The sequence below is a fragment of the Aptenodytes patagonicus genome, chromosome 3 (assembly GCF_965638725.1).
Source record: "Aptenodytes patagonicus chromosome 3, bAptPat1.pri.cur, whole genome shotgun sequence".
NCBI classification, from domain to species: Eukaryota; Metazoa; Chordata; class Aves; order Sphenisciformes; family Spheniscidae; genus Aptenodytes; species Aptenodytes patagonicus.
Window position 1 is genome coordinate 88,507,002 of NC_134951.1, and position 14,052 is coordinate 88,521,053.

A 14,052-nucleotide genomic window follows, 5' to 3' on the forward strand; every position below is an offset into this window, starting at 1 on the left:
GAATCAATATAATGAACGAATGAGACTTGCTGATGGAAACAGATGCCCTGTCAGGTCATCCAGTGCAATCTCCTACGGAAATAGGTTTATTCTCTGATGTATATCTTCCAGTTTTTCTCCTAGTACATGGAACAGATAGCCCATTTTGCAGTGGCATGTAACTCTGAATCCTGACCCCACAGTAATTTTTCTGTAGAAAAGATTTTATAAATGCTTCTCATCCCCTGAGTGTTAGCTGTTTGGGCTTATGTGACAAAGGCACTCCAGTTTGACAGATGTCAGCTATTATTCTTATGATTTCTGTATGTACTGCAGTTTGTATTGCTATAGTACCAGCGATAGCAACCAGAACTGAAACCAGAACTGAAGTGTGGCTAGAAGGTAGCAAAGGACATACCAATCTATATAGTTTTCTGTTTTTGTTCCCCCGTAAATGTTACCATAAAGGAGATGATGCATTTAATTCATGTAGATGATGTAAGAAAAAGTACATATTGCGTGTGATTCTCAGGAAGACTTTATATTTTTTTTCCTCATAGTTTGTATTCCTTTTAAGCTGAAAGGGTTAGTCAGACTGATGAGAAACTTCATGCTTTCAAGTCTGCAGGGGAAAAAAAAATCACTGATGACTGTTACCTCCATCAAACTTAATCACCTACTTTCTGTAAGCATGCAAATAGCCCCCTTGTAGACTTAAGCTTAAGCCCCCATAGACTTAAGCTCAGCACTCTTTTTTTGAGTGCTTTACTGGGTTGCAGCCAGACTGCTCAGCAGTATGTAGGATCCAGTCCTTTCCATGAGAGGAAAAAAGGGTAGTAGCCATGATATTTGTTGTTATTGGAACCTGTAGTTCTTTGGATCACACTCATCTGGGCATGTTTTACTCATGTGGAGGCTTGCAAACAGGATCATACCCAAACTATAAGTGCACATAGTGGTGGTTTTTTTCTTGGCTAACACACATAGTGAGTGGCTGAGACAGAGACACTGCTGTGCAGACAACCCCAGTGCAAGCTCCTGCTGGGAAGGCAGTCATCGGCCAGGTGGGGAAGTGTCAGCCTTGGCTGCTGCCTGGCACAGTCTGATGCTTGAAGTTGATGATGTGCTGTCTTCAGTCCTCCCTCTTTTTTCTAAGGGCTTTTTACCTTGGCATGTTGGTATATTACCCTTGAGTTTCTACTACCTATTCAGAAATTTTGCTATTGCAGAATTAAGCAAAGACTTTATTATCTGAACACGTTAATTGCCACTCGTCCAAAATCCTAAATGTCTTTTAGAAATTCCATAGGCATATGGTAGGGTTTCACATTTTTCATTATTTGTTTGCATCCTTTGCTGAATATGAGAAGAGCCATTTTAAAGCTGACTGACAGACAAGTTAACTTCACAGTTTTGAAACAAGTTTTAGAGCCTTTTACCACTGGAATGCTTGTTTAGATTCATTCTGCATGAGTAGTCAATAAAATTCACTGTGAGGTGATTATCCTTTGGTGGCTTCTATGAAATGAGTCTGGTTTTTGTGGCTAGTCCCTTGGGTAATTACTCCTGACAAAACCCCTGCTGTGGCTGACACAACCCAGAGCTGTTGTCCTACAAGGTCATGATGAACTACTTTCTTAATGGTGCAGATCAGGTCTTTCCATTATGGAATGAAAGTCATTGATTAATCATTTTGTAGATACTTTCTTTGCAGATACCCTCAGTCAACACATATTGGGTATAATCTCTGTTCCTTTCTCTTGCACTTCTTTAAACAGTGAAAAGTCACAGCTAAGTATTTGAAAAAAACATCTGTGTAAAATAGAAGAGCTGTAGATGAGGCTTATTACCATTAAATCTGTAAGGGCCAGAGCACATACAGGCAAACATGTATGTAAATGAAAGCACAAAGAAAATTGCTAGTGATGTATATTCTGTGAATAAGATAGGTCAGTTTTCCAATGTATATTATCCTGTGGGTTGAATAATACTTTGCCCTTTTCAACCCTTTTAGAAATACTTTGAGGTATGTATTTTGACATACTAGACTGCAGTCTGAGGAAGTGTTAAGGTCGTATTTGACACTCCACTGTGGATGTTCAAGGACCCCGTTTATGATTCTGGTTGACCATTTCAAACTGTGTTTCTGATGACAGCTTGGCACTAATGCAGGCTACATGTCATGAACAGCTGAGGCAGCTCCATCTGGAGCTTTCTACTTTTTTTCAAAGTGTCAGCCTTGTTGTCCTCCTTCTTTGAGTATTTCATTCAGTTTTCCTTCCCTATTGTCGATTAAGATGAGTAACAATAGCAGCATTTTGCTTTCCACCCTCCTTGCCATGATTTCTCTGGATAATCATCAAACAATGCTGTGTTTGTGTAAGCTTTTGATGCCAACTGGGCAGAGAGCGCTCAAGAGCAAAGCTGTTCTTCTTCTTTCTGCAATTAACCAGCAGAGACAGAACAAATGAGTAACTCAGCGCAGTCATGTCAGAAGTGAAGTGGCGATAGGCTTCTTGGGTCAGATTTTTGATAATTTATAACTGAAAAATGCCATCAAGTCACAATAGCTTTGTGTCACGCTTGCCTTGTACTGGCAATAGCAGCACTATGAACCACAAAGCAGTTGAGAAGCAGGCCCTTAAATCGCTGAGGCAGCTCCATTGATGCTCCATAAATGGCTTAAGCACCAACCATCTGACATCATTTAGTGGGACATGATTCTTTTGATGTCGCTTGTTATTTTTATTGTCATTCATTTGCACCATTGGCTTCCCTTGCTAGGCATTTCATTACATGTTCATACACACATCTGTTATTGGGCAGAAATCTCTACTGGGTGGAGGTTGGTCTGGGTGCCATTATTTTGCTGTGTCCATATTTTGGCAGCAGTAACAATCATTTACTACTCGGGCAAAAACCTAGGCATACTTTTTCTCTTTTGTCAAAGTTGGGGTTCAAAATTGTACCACAAATTCTTCTCTGCTTTTAAAAAAAAAGGAATGAAAATAATTAGCTTTTTCATGGGGATTTAAATGTTCTTCTGTTGCTTCATTGTGCCTTAGAACCAGATGGGTAGAGACATTGTTTGGCAAGGTTCACCTTTGATTAATGGGTGTGCTGTAGCACTGAGCACAGAGCAGCACAAGAGGGTTGTGTTGTATCCCTCCACGTAACGTCCTGAAGTGCAGGAGCACTGTGCAGGAGCAGAGGGATTTCCAGTGTGACTGGGAGGACTGAGTCTCCCCAGCCAGTACATGGGCAGTGTGAAAGGGAAAGACAGGCCACACAAGCCCAGACATGGTAGGGGCATTTCCCATAACCACAGCTCTGCATCTGAGCCCTGGTAAGAGCCAGGCTGCCCTATCTACATAGTACTGGGCTGTCCTAGTAAGGTCTTATTTAGGGGCCCCATAGCCAAGAGTCTTGTGATGAAGAGAGATTTAGTCCCTGTCCTCTTTAAGTCCATCAGCCCTCTTCTTTTGCTCCCCTTGGGCAGTAACAGGGCTGCTCCTGTTCAAGAGGCTGCAAGGTTTTACTGTGTGCATAGGTGCTGACCATCTGTGTTAGAAGAAAAGGAGCTGTGAGATAATGGGTAAGGGGCAATCCCCAGGCCCCCTCACTCACATCCCAGCCCAGTGAATCTGTGCCTAGAGTGCCCACTTAGCAAGGGGACAGCGGGTTATCTGGACCAGACTGAACTCCCTCCAGCCTCAGCCTAAGAAGACATGTAGGCATTCACAGAGCAAGGCGATGTCCTTGCGGTGTTCCTCACCTCTCCACGATGTATTTGTGCCCAGCACTGTGCACAGCACACTATAAAGTCAGGGGCAATTCAAGTCTAAAGCAGCCCAGAAAACTGAATTTTGGTTCAGTGCAGCTGTGCCTATGCTGTGGAAATCGGGGATGTTCTCTAGCTCCTGGGTTTGGTTGCGTGCTCTGGACTTGTCCCATTTGCAGCCAGATCTGAGTGCTCACCCTTGCTTGTTGCACCCTAACAGTTGTTTTCTGTAAGAAGTAAAACTGTGTTCATAGGCTAGAAGGAAAACCTGTCGGTACTTTAACATGTCTGCAGTTTTTAAGACTCCGTGACCAAGACAACAGGCTAATACGTGGGAGCACTTACCCTACAGTCTTAGCAAAACCTCGGTTACTTTACTATCACATAAATCCCAAACAAACTACAGCCCTAGCACATGTGTACTGCACAAACATACTCTAAGACAGTAGGTTTTGCCCTCAGAGATTCAAATGCCAATTCTATGTAGAGACAAAAGGTGAGAAGAAAAAATTACTAGCAGCCCATTTGAAGCATAGAGAAGATGAAAGGCACAGAAAGTGAACCTGTCATTTGTCAGAAATGCTAACACCCAAAGCTCCTGTTTGATGCTTAGGGGTTGATGAGCTTCAGGCCATTTGCGTAGGACTTCTGTGGGAGAGCTGAAGATTAACTTGTGAGTCTTTTGTTTGCCTGAAGCATTTTTAGCTATTTGTCTTAAATAACTTTATGGAGGTTTGTGGGTATCAATGTCTAGTGATCAAAATTTACCACTGAAGAAATTCTGATTATTTTAAATGTCACTTTGTAACAGGTGATAGATAACTTGCTTATAGTCATGTAACTTGGTAGCCATGAAGTAGAGAATGATTCAGATCTGCTTTTTGTTCCATCAATTCCTTTGTCTCTCCACCCTTTTTACTCCAGTCCTGCCCATCTGTTTTCCCTTCTTTTATCCTCACTTAGTTTTTAATGTGGAGAGGGGAGAACAAAAATGTTTAAAAGTCAATCTTTTGGGTTTTGGAATTTTTATTAGGAAAAGGTAGGCAAGAGTGGCTTAGTCAGTTCTGAAGGTAAGCATCTCTTCCTTTTCTCTTCTGTCTTCCTTTTTTTTTTTTTTTATCCTGTGGAAATAATGAGGAAGTAAAATAAGAACATTTGCACAATTCTTGGGATATGTGTGCAAAAAATGCTTCCCTTTCTGCATCTTTTCAAATGAGGTTATGTCTGCATTGTCAGCTGGTAACAGTGAAGTTTTCTGTGTTGGAGCTGTTGGTGTTATCAAGGACCTTATGAAGTACCAAAAGTCTGAAAGCTATTCAGTTTTCAGTGCATGGGAAAGCATTTCTTTTATCTTTGGCTCTGCTTCTCCTATTACTGTTATTCAGGAAGCCATGCTAGCATAGCCATAGATCTTGGTCCTTGGGAAGTATTGAAAAGTGTTAGGGACTTTAAAGCAGTGACAGCTCTGTGGGTTGGCTGTGCATGAAACTCAACCATGTGTAAGGCTGGCTTCTCAGGTCTCTGGTAGGACCTAAACTGGGACCTTAAGTTCAAAAGGAGTAACCCTTGCTCACAGCATGAAAGAAATGACAGTTACACATTCACTTTTGTGCCTCTAGCTAGTACAGAGTCAGACTCTCTGCTAATGTCTGGCAGGTTTTTGTGTGGTGATAGACCTGAAGTGTTAGTTTTAAGACATTTTGCAGAAAATAAAGGTTAAGCAATGCTTCTGAAGAAAAATCAGTAGTCACATTTGAGCAGATAACCTGCTCCTGGCTTCTTGCATCCCAGTGGAGATGTGATAGCTGGGTGCACTGCTGAGGAGGGGAAGCGTGCTGAGAACAGAGGCTTCTTTTCTCTTCTGCTGTCAAGTCTTTTCAGTCTTCGGAGGAAAGCGCAGTCTGAGAGGAGGCTGCTATAGTGGGATTCTCTTTTATGTCACAATATAAAGCTGCTTCTTTTGGTTATGAAGTCTTTTTAAGTCCCAACTCCCCATTCAGTTGAGGTACCTCTCAGCTGTTATAGAGTGTGTCCAAATTATCAAATATCCTTCAGACAGCTGTGTTAATGTTTCCTGCAAAAAAAATGTATTAAAAAGTTCTTTTCTGATGTTTTTGTGACATCAGCTATAGACATTTTTATTTGAAAGACAGTTTAAAAGTGTGTTCTTTCTCAATGTATATCCGAATCATGGAAGAAGAGCCATGTAAGATGGCTGCAGAATAAGACTGTAATCAAAGCAGTACCATAGCCATGTTTGCACAATGCAGAGTAACTGGGACACGGCTCTCCAGCTTTCAGACCTCATCTGATATATCTACGTGGCATGGTATGCTCACAGGCTTTTCCTCAGTTACAGCCTGGGAAATCTCTCACAGAAACTTGCATAGGCATTGATATGCCCATAGTTACTTATAGGGGTTTGCAATACCTTTAAGCTTTCTGGACAAAGGGGCACGTTTCAGGGGTTTTCAGAGAAGATGATAGTAGGGCTTCACTTAGGTGAAGAAGGGTACCCTAGCTGGGAAACAGAGAGTGTGATCAGAGGCAGGGCCAGGCAGGGCAGAATGAAGCTTGGCCAAGCTGATATTTCTGCATTGGATACCACTAATTTAGAAAGACATATCTTGAGTTTCACCAGAAATCAGTGGGACCAAGATGAGTCTTTTAAATATGTGACTCAGACGTCTAAGTTACTCATGGACTTTTGAAAATGTTTAGCATTTGCAAATCAATTGGAGTCTATGGCTGTACTTACTGCCTAGGATAAATTATCTGTGGTAGAAGCCTACTGGATGATTCTTCCTTTATATTTGCTTGTTGAAACTTATTTTTGCTTGAGCAGATTTGGGAAAAACATTTTTTATTTCAGATCACCCTGCAAGCAAGTAGTTCTGCTCACATTAGAAGTTCAAACTGAACCTCAATGCCCAAAATTTTCTTTTCCCATGAAGTGATACAGGCTGCTGTAACACCAAAAAAAAAAAAAAAAAAAAAGCCACAGTCCAGTCTGACTCCCTTGGCTGTGACATGCTTTATAGATACTACTCGATTAAAAGGCTTAAGGAAATTCATAGCACTGGTGGATAAGGCTGGTTAAAACAGAAACAAAATAAATACCACTGTGCTACAGTTATCAGAGGCATTTCTAGTACTTCTTGGCTGTGTAGTCCTACAGCATAAAGACACTGCAAATAGCTTCAGCTGTAGAGAACAATCACACTTTCCTTTCCTTCTTAACTCTTTAATTAGAAAAAGAGAACGAAACTAACACTGAAGGGAAAAAAAAAACCCAACCCACCACATTTATTGGGGAAGTCATGGAAAAAATAATGGAAAAATGAATGCAGTATGCAGGTCCCTTGAAATGTGCTTGCAGATGTTTGTTGCTGGGCAGGATAAAATAGTAAGATAAAGCCTATCTAGATCTCTGTAGCACCTCAACAGCAGAGAAGTGTGGGCTTTGCTGTTTACAAGGTTGCCATTTCTTGCTTTATCAGGAGTCTCATAACACTTGGGGTTTGAACCCTGGAAGGATATGATTTTGTGGGAATCTGAATAATTTTTTTTCAAAATATGTTTCTACTTGTAGAAAGTAATTGGAAAGCTTGACTTCTAAAAGCTCAGAAGAAAAAACAAAACAAAACCCCCAACTTTGCTGGTTTTAAGAATGATGAGATTTCAACATAAATGGCTTGATATATTTTGAAGGAGATCTGACTCAATTTTCTAAATTCAGTAGGTCCCCCTTCCTCTGCACCAAAGTGCATCTTTCAAATGTTTAAAAGAGCTGTTGGAATGGCAGCTCTCTAGACCTCATGAAGAAATGGTTTGCTGACAAAACTGGCTGGAAAGGGACACCAACTCTAGCTTAGATGACTGCAATCATTTGAAACCACCATCCTGTAGCTTCACTTTTCTGTGGCTATTTCCACTCTAGAAGCCTTGGCTGCTGTAACAATGTAAGTGACATGGTAGCCAGTGTTTCCTTTAGCCATTTTTTCTTGAGATAGTGGATTTTGTTCACTTGATTAATATAAATCATTGTCAGCAAATGCACTTTTTTGGTTGGGATTAATTCCATCTATGCTATACGGGTTTGCCCATGTGGGTGTGCTGGCAGACCTTAACTAGAGTACGCCAAACCCACGGTCCTTGGCAACAGGCAAAGGTAATACTGAAACAGTTAGCTCATGAGCAAAGAGAGCTCTAGAAACATGCTTTTCACTCTGCAGCCTGGTTTAAAGTTGATCTTTTATGAATTCTCCTGCTGTTGCCAAAGAAGGGTCATCACACTTCAACAATTTCTACAGTACCACTAGTAGTGAGATTACTTGAGTAGACTGATATCAGCTATATTGGTACTGTTTTAGGTCTGCATTGTAACTCCTATTATGTGTTTCATCTAGGTCAAGTATTGTTGGAGAAAAGTTCTGTTTCCTTCTTTTCTCATCTTTCTCTTTTCTTTTCAAACCACTCACTGAAGTTTCTGAATGTTGTTCAGAAGAATCATGTACTTCCAGCAATATGAGGTGGTGCAGTTTCTTTTTGCAGTAATAACAGGCCAGATATATATATGTAGTCACAGGAACAGCATAATTTTCAAAGTACTGCAGAGATAGCCAAATTATTAATAGTGAAAAGTGGAAGGATTCAAACTTTATTTTCAGGTGTTTTGCGTTTGTACCATTTCCAAGCCCTCTGAAATAGCATGTCCTTTCTGGGGCAAACAGGAGATGTTTGGAAGCCATTATTGTGAGTTAAACTGCTTCTGAGTGAAAGTGAACGTACATTTGAATGCAAATGAATGTGTATTGGGGGAAATTATACAGCATGATCTCTTCCACCATCATGCATTCCACAAAATTACAGCAGAAGAATGGGGCTACATTATTTAGGAATTTTCCTTTTTGAGGGTTCCTGTCAAGTTCTCCATCATTCTGAGAAATTGTTTTTTGTTTTTTCTTGTGTGATTACTCTGCAATTTTAAAGTATAATATAACCAGTTATCTAATTTAGACTATGCTAGGGAAGTTTGTGCCCATTACAGCCGTTGAAAGGCACTGGTAGAATGATTGTGCTGCTGCCGTCAGTTTGAATCTGGTTTGTCATTCCCGCTGGAAGTGTATTAGTTTCTCCCATTACCCGTGGATGCCTGACATTATGGGCAGTACCTGCTATATTCTCTCACATTGGAGCCTATTAAACAAGTGTTTAATCCACAGATTTTGGATACAGGATGCTGTAACAGCTCCAATGAGGCCCTTTGGGTGTACCCTGACAATGCCTGCTTGGGGAGCTGTTAGACTGTTGAATATTAATGTGATACACTGTAATGGTTCCTTGGGTGCATTTAGTGCATGTTGTGTTAATGTGAACTTAGGGATTCTTTAATTGACTGATGCAGGAGAATTATTACTTAGCACACTAAATATCTAGATGCAGTTGTTGATTATGCAGCCAGTCTATGCACAGTGTCATCATTTACAGGGGGTTAAATCATTCAGCCTGTTTTTTTCCAGTGTTCTGAAAGCAATTTTCTTGAGTTCAAGTTATATATATATATATATATTTCAAGCTGAAAGATGGGCCAGTGACTGGGCTTATAACTTGAAGACTTGTGACTGTTTTCAACCTCTGTGGCCTGTAGCTCAGCTGTACCTCTAGGTATGTTTCAAGAGTACAATTGAACTGATGCAAGAGCTTTTTGCCTTCAAAACCTGGCTATGCCTGCTTCCACATACCCCCTCTCCCACGGGCTCCTGCCACCTGTCTTGTGCTGCCTCTGGCTCTTGTCTGACTCCTCACTGACACCTACAGCCGTGTTTGCCCAATTGCCTTGCAATAGCGTACTACTCTGCACTACTCATAGGACTCCTTCGGTCTATCACTTTTTCTGTTCTTTGGCTTAATTTTCTTTTTTTCTTTTCTGCTAGAAACAACACCAAATAAATTTGTGATTTCCCTGATGGTCTTCTTTTCCTAGCTAGCAAGCACCTTGCATCCCTGTTCCATTTGCTTATTTTCCTGATTCAGTCTAATTTCTTTCTGCCTTTCTCTGACTTTGGTCTTCCTTAATTCCTCCCTATTATCTTTCTAGCTGCTTGTCTGAGACCCCAGGGAAAGACATAATCTCCTCTCCTGTGTCACAGCACTGCCTGCTTTCTTGAAGCGTGTTGAAGTCCTTCCCCTGATGATCTAGATCCCTGAAGCATCTGATTATGATTATGCATTTGTCCTGACCTACTCTCCATTTCATTCATTTCCCACACTGATGACTCTCCTCCCGGCCCTTGACAAAACAGACTGCACAGCTGTATGAGGTTTTTTTCCTTTCACACCTTTAGTAATAAGAACAAAAGAAGTATGCTGTGTCTTTGCAACAAAATATGAAAATGAAACACATTTCATCCCGGTTTTAATTTTTCCTCCTCCCCCATTCCCTTTTAAATCAGCAAATTAAAAAAACCCCAAAAACAAAAGGAAAGGCAGGGAGAGGGGAAAATTAACCAAAAGGTTTTCACAAGACTTGTAAACCTCACCCTTCTTGAAAGCTTTGCAATGAAAACATTTTAAAACAATGGTTGTTATTGTTTCTAATAACTGAGCCACTTTCCTCCTTTCTTCCTTATTTCTTCATATATACATCTCATCCTCTTTCTCCTCCAGGTCTGGCTGCTCTGCTTGATCCTCACCGCCCGTGGCATTAGGTGGTGGCTGCTGGAGCTCTGAGGGACTCTGTGGCAGATCTAGCTCTCAGAGCCCTGCCTGCAGAGAGAAAATTCTTCAAAAGCTGGACTTTTAATATCTTCCCTGGCTTAGTATCTTCTGTTTAGTATCTTATCTGGCTTGTCTAGTCACAGGCACATTCAGGGAAATTTCTGCAGCTTTCTTCAAGTTTTTGCTACTGTTGCTGGGACCTTTTATCGAAGCCCCAATGATAAGTCTTTTCCCAATATGCTCTTGATTATCCTTGTGACACTCCCTCATCCCATCCTCAAATACTGATGGTGAAAACTTCTCTCTTTTGGCCTTTGGCTTCCTGGCTGACTTACAATAGGTGTACCACAAACCTGCGTCTGCTCTGGGTTTAAATATCATTTTACATTCCTCTGTTACAATTCTATTATATTTTTTATTACTTTTCTTATTTTAAAATATATTGAAATATTGAATTTACCTCTTTTTCTGTTTCCACAAGTGGTTATATTTTTAAATTCTTTCACAGTACTTTAGGAAAGCAAGTGTCACTGTTAGCATTGTTGTTATTTTAGGGCCACTGAGACTCAATAAATTTTTACTATGCATCAGTGAAACTTAAGGACAGCTTGTGGTGTTTTCCATGATCAAGGCAAATGGCTTAGCCAATATCAGACAGCATTTCAGTCTAACAAGAGCTGGCTGTTAATCTGCCACCAAATAGTTTCCCAATGAAGACTTTTCCTTTCTGTGCAGGACAGAAGCAAAAGTTGAAATATCAGAATTTCTCCCAGGACTGAAATTTCAGTTTTAGCTTTGCTATAGTTCAAACCTTTTGGCTCCCAGTCTAGTGATCTGTCCATGAGTATATTCCATAAAATGGCTGGTCAGCTTCAAGACAAGCCCATCATGGATGTTTCCCCACGAACTAATCCCCTGGATAAGCTTGTGAAGAGACCTTCACTTCACTTTTACTTGTGATCAAATATCTTCTCCCCTCTGCCCTTCTGCCTTTATACCTTCTTACCATAACATTATTTTCGTATGAGATTCATGCAGAACTCCTAATGAAATCAGGGCAGAGATCACAGGTAAGTGAAACCACTTAGTATTATCAAAGAAAACACTCGGTGAGAAATCCAGCATATGTTTAAAATAATGATTAGTTTTCATTGTTCAGGCTGCTCACTGCTTCTTGATCTTTTGCTTTATGCATTTAAAAAAAAAAAATCTTGCTTTACTCATCTTTGTGTAAGACTTCAGAGGCAAATAAACCCCATCAGCTGGTGGTAAGGAGGAAAGATTGTGCAGTGAATGGAACATTGTGTCAGTTTCAGAGCAAGTAAATGGATTTACTTTCTGGTCTTAGTTCAGGTATCAGTTGTGTGTGAAAATTAGTAGCTGAAAAGCTACTAGAGAGTAGAGTTTGTTTTTTTTTTTTTTTTCCCAAAAAAATTATCCTGGTTCTTTTCACAAGCAAGAGCAATAAATTGCCAGTATCCCTACTGACAAAAGATGAGCTACAGTTCTGGGGGGAAAAAAAAATGAGGCTCAGGCCAGTGTTAGCCTTCTTCCTTGGGGCTAGAAAATGAGAATTAGTTCATGTGTCCGGAAGAGCATGAGAGTAGGAAACTGCTTATGTAGGAGCTGCAAGTCATGCTGTTTTTCTTCTTGTCTCTAATGTGTGTGCCCTGGGGCTACAGCCACTTGGGGAATGCTTATTGCAAATATCAAGCAGCCCAGACTCCTCTTCCAAAACAATGAGCAGTCAGAAAGACTGTAATTTTCTCTCACTGAAAACAACCTCCTCTTCCAAAGCCAAGTTCCTTTATCTTTTTGAAAACAAATGAAAATTAGAAGCTTGAGCCTTAACTGATGTGAATTAGCAGACAACTGGTGATACTGGCACCTGGCACCTGACCTTAGGTCTGTATGTAACGTTGTAAATAAAGGACGGGAAGGCATGTTCCTATATAGATGGCTTGGCAGATCTGCAAACGAATCCATGCATACCAGAAGAAATGCAGATAAACAGAGCACTGAGAAGATTTGTACCAGTCAGGTAATCCAAATAATTTAGAAAGGAAAAGATTAGTTGTGATTATGTCTATTAGAGTGTTGACTCCTTCATGGTCTATGGGGACATGCACACAAAAACCCCCAAGGCAAAGAATTTTGGTACACACAAGTTCTTTTGTGCTACTGAAAAGATATCCTGAGTTGTTCCCAAATGCTTAAATAAAGTTTATGGCTAGCTAGAAGCACAGAGAAGTGTAAATGAAATCATGAATCTGCCTTTGATTTAATCCGAATATGAATTTGCTATCCACCTTAAAAGCTGTTCAAGTTGCTGAGAAAAGCTAAAATATATGTGATTGGGAAAAGTCTGTGCTTTAATTTTCATAGCAAATATTTTCTAAGGATTTTAGTGCATTTTATTCTTTCCAGTTCAGTATGTCAATTGTTCTGATGTCAATTGTTGAGGGAACCTTGCCCAAAATTTGTTACCTAGAATCACATTTATATTGAAGGTGCAGAGTGCAAAAGGACTCCAAGACTTAAAGACCAAGGCTAATGGTTTTTAAATGCTTAGAGTTGGTTAGTGCACAATAATCAGAGCTGGAGCAAGGATACATTATGAATAAAACTTATATGGCCAAGGAAGAACACTTTACCTCTCTTTGCCTACCAGTTTTTTGAGTTTTATACACATTCATGTGTATTCACATTCACAAATGTCTATGAATTTTTTGAGTAATTTTTAGTATAATGAAATCCATATACAACTGAGGCCTGCAGGTATTAAATTAATGGTAAGGCACAAGAAAATCCCAAAGAAACAATTTCTGAAAATATAAACAAACACCTGAAATAAGAAAAATACTTCATTTTCCACGTACTATTTAACATTTGCTTGGAGAAACTAATTTTAAATTGTCAGTTTCTTCTTTACTGCCCCAAAACAATGTATTTTATTTGGCTTTTAGAATTTATAGAGGTAAATATCAACACAACAATATAGGAACTTTAAGTAAATTTGCACCTCATAAATATTAGGATAAAATTGAGTCCTTTTAAAGGCAGAGCTGTTTCAAAGACAACCACGAAAGCTTTAACAGTGTGTGATGCTGTCAGTTGTGATGAGAAAGAAATCTTTAGGAAGGTAGACCAGTAATGAATGAGATCCCTGACATATGTCTTAATTCCCAAAGAGAGGATACACAACTTTAAAAACCACATGGCTTTAAGTGATGAAGAGAATCAGTTAGTAGTATTTACACTGTAAAATAGAAAGTTAATAAAATGTGTATTTCTCTTGGGTCTGGTAAAGTTTATGTAGAATTAAAATCTTGATGGTTCAGATAAAAAAAATTAAGATTGTTTCCAAACTTCCTAACTGCTCTTTTTTGTGATAACACCTTTTCTGTGACACCTCAGCTTTAACATTTACTTTTATAATGTTTCCTCTCTCTTCCCTCACACACACACAGAGCACATTGCATCTGGAAGAAGTGATCGAAGGTCATCTGGTGATAGAAAAAAAGGAATTCATAGGAAAACTGAGGAAGGGACTGGGGAATTATTGAAGGTAA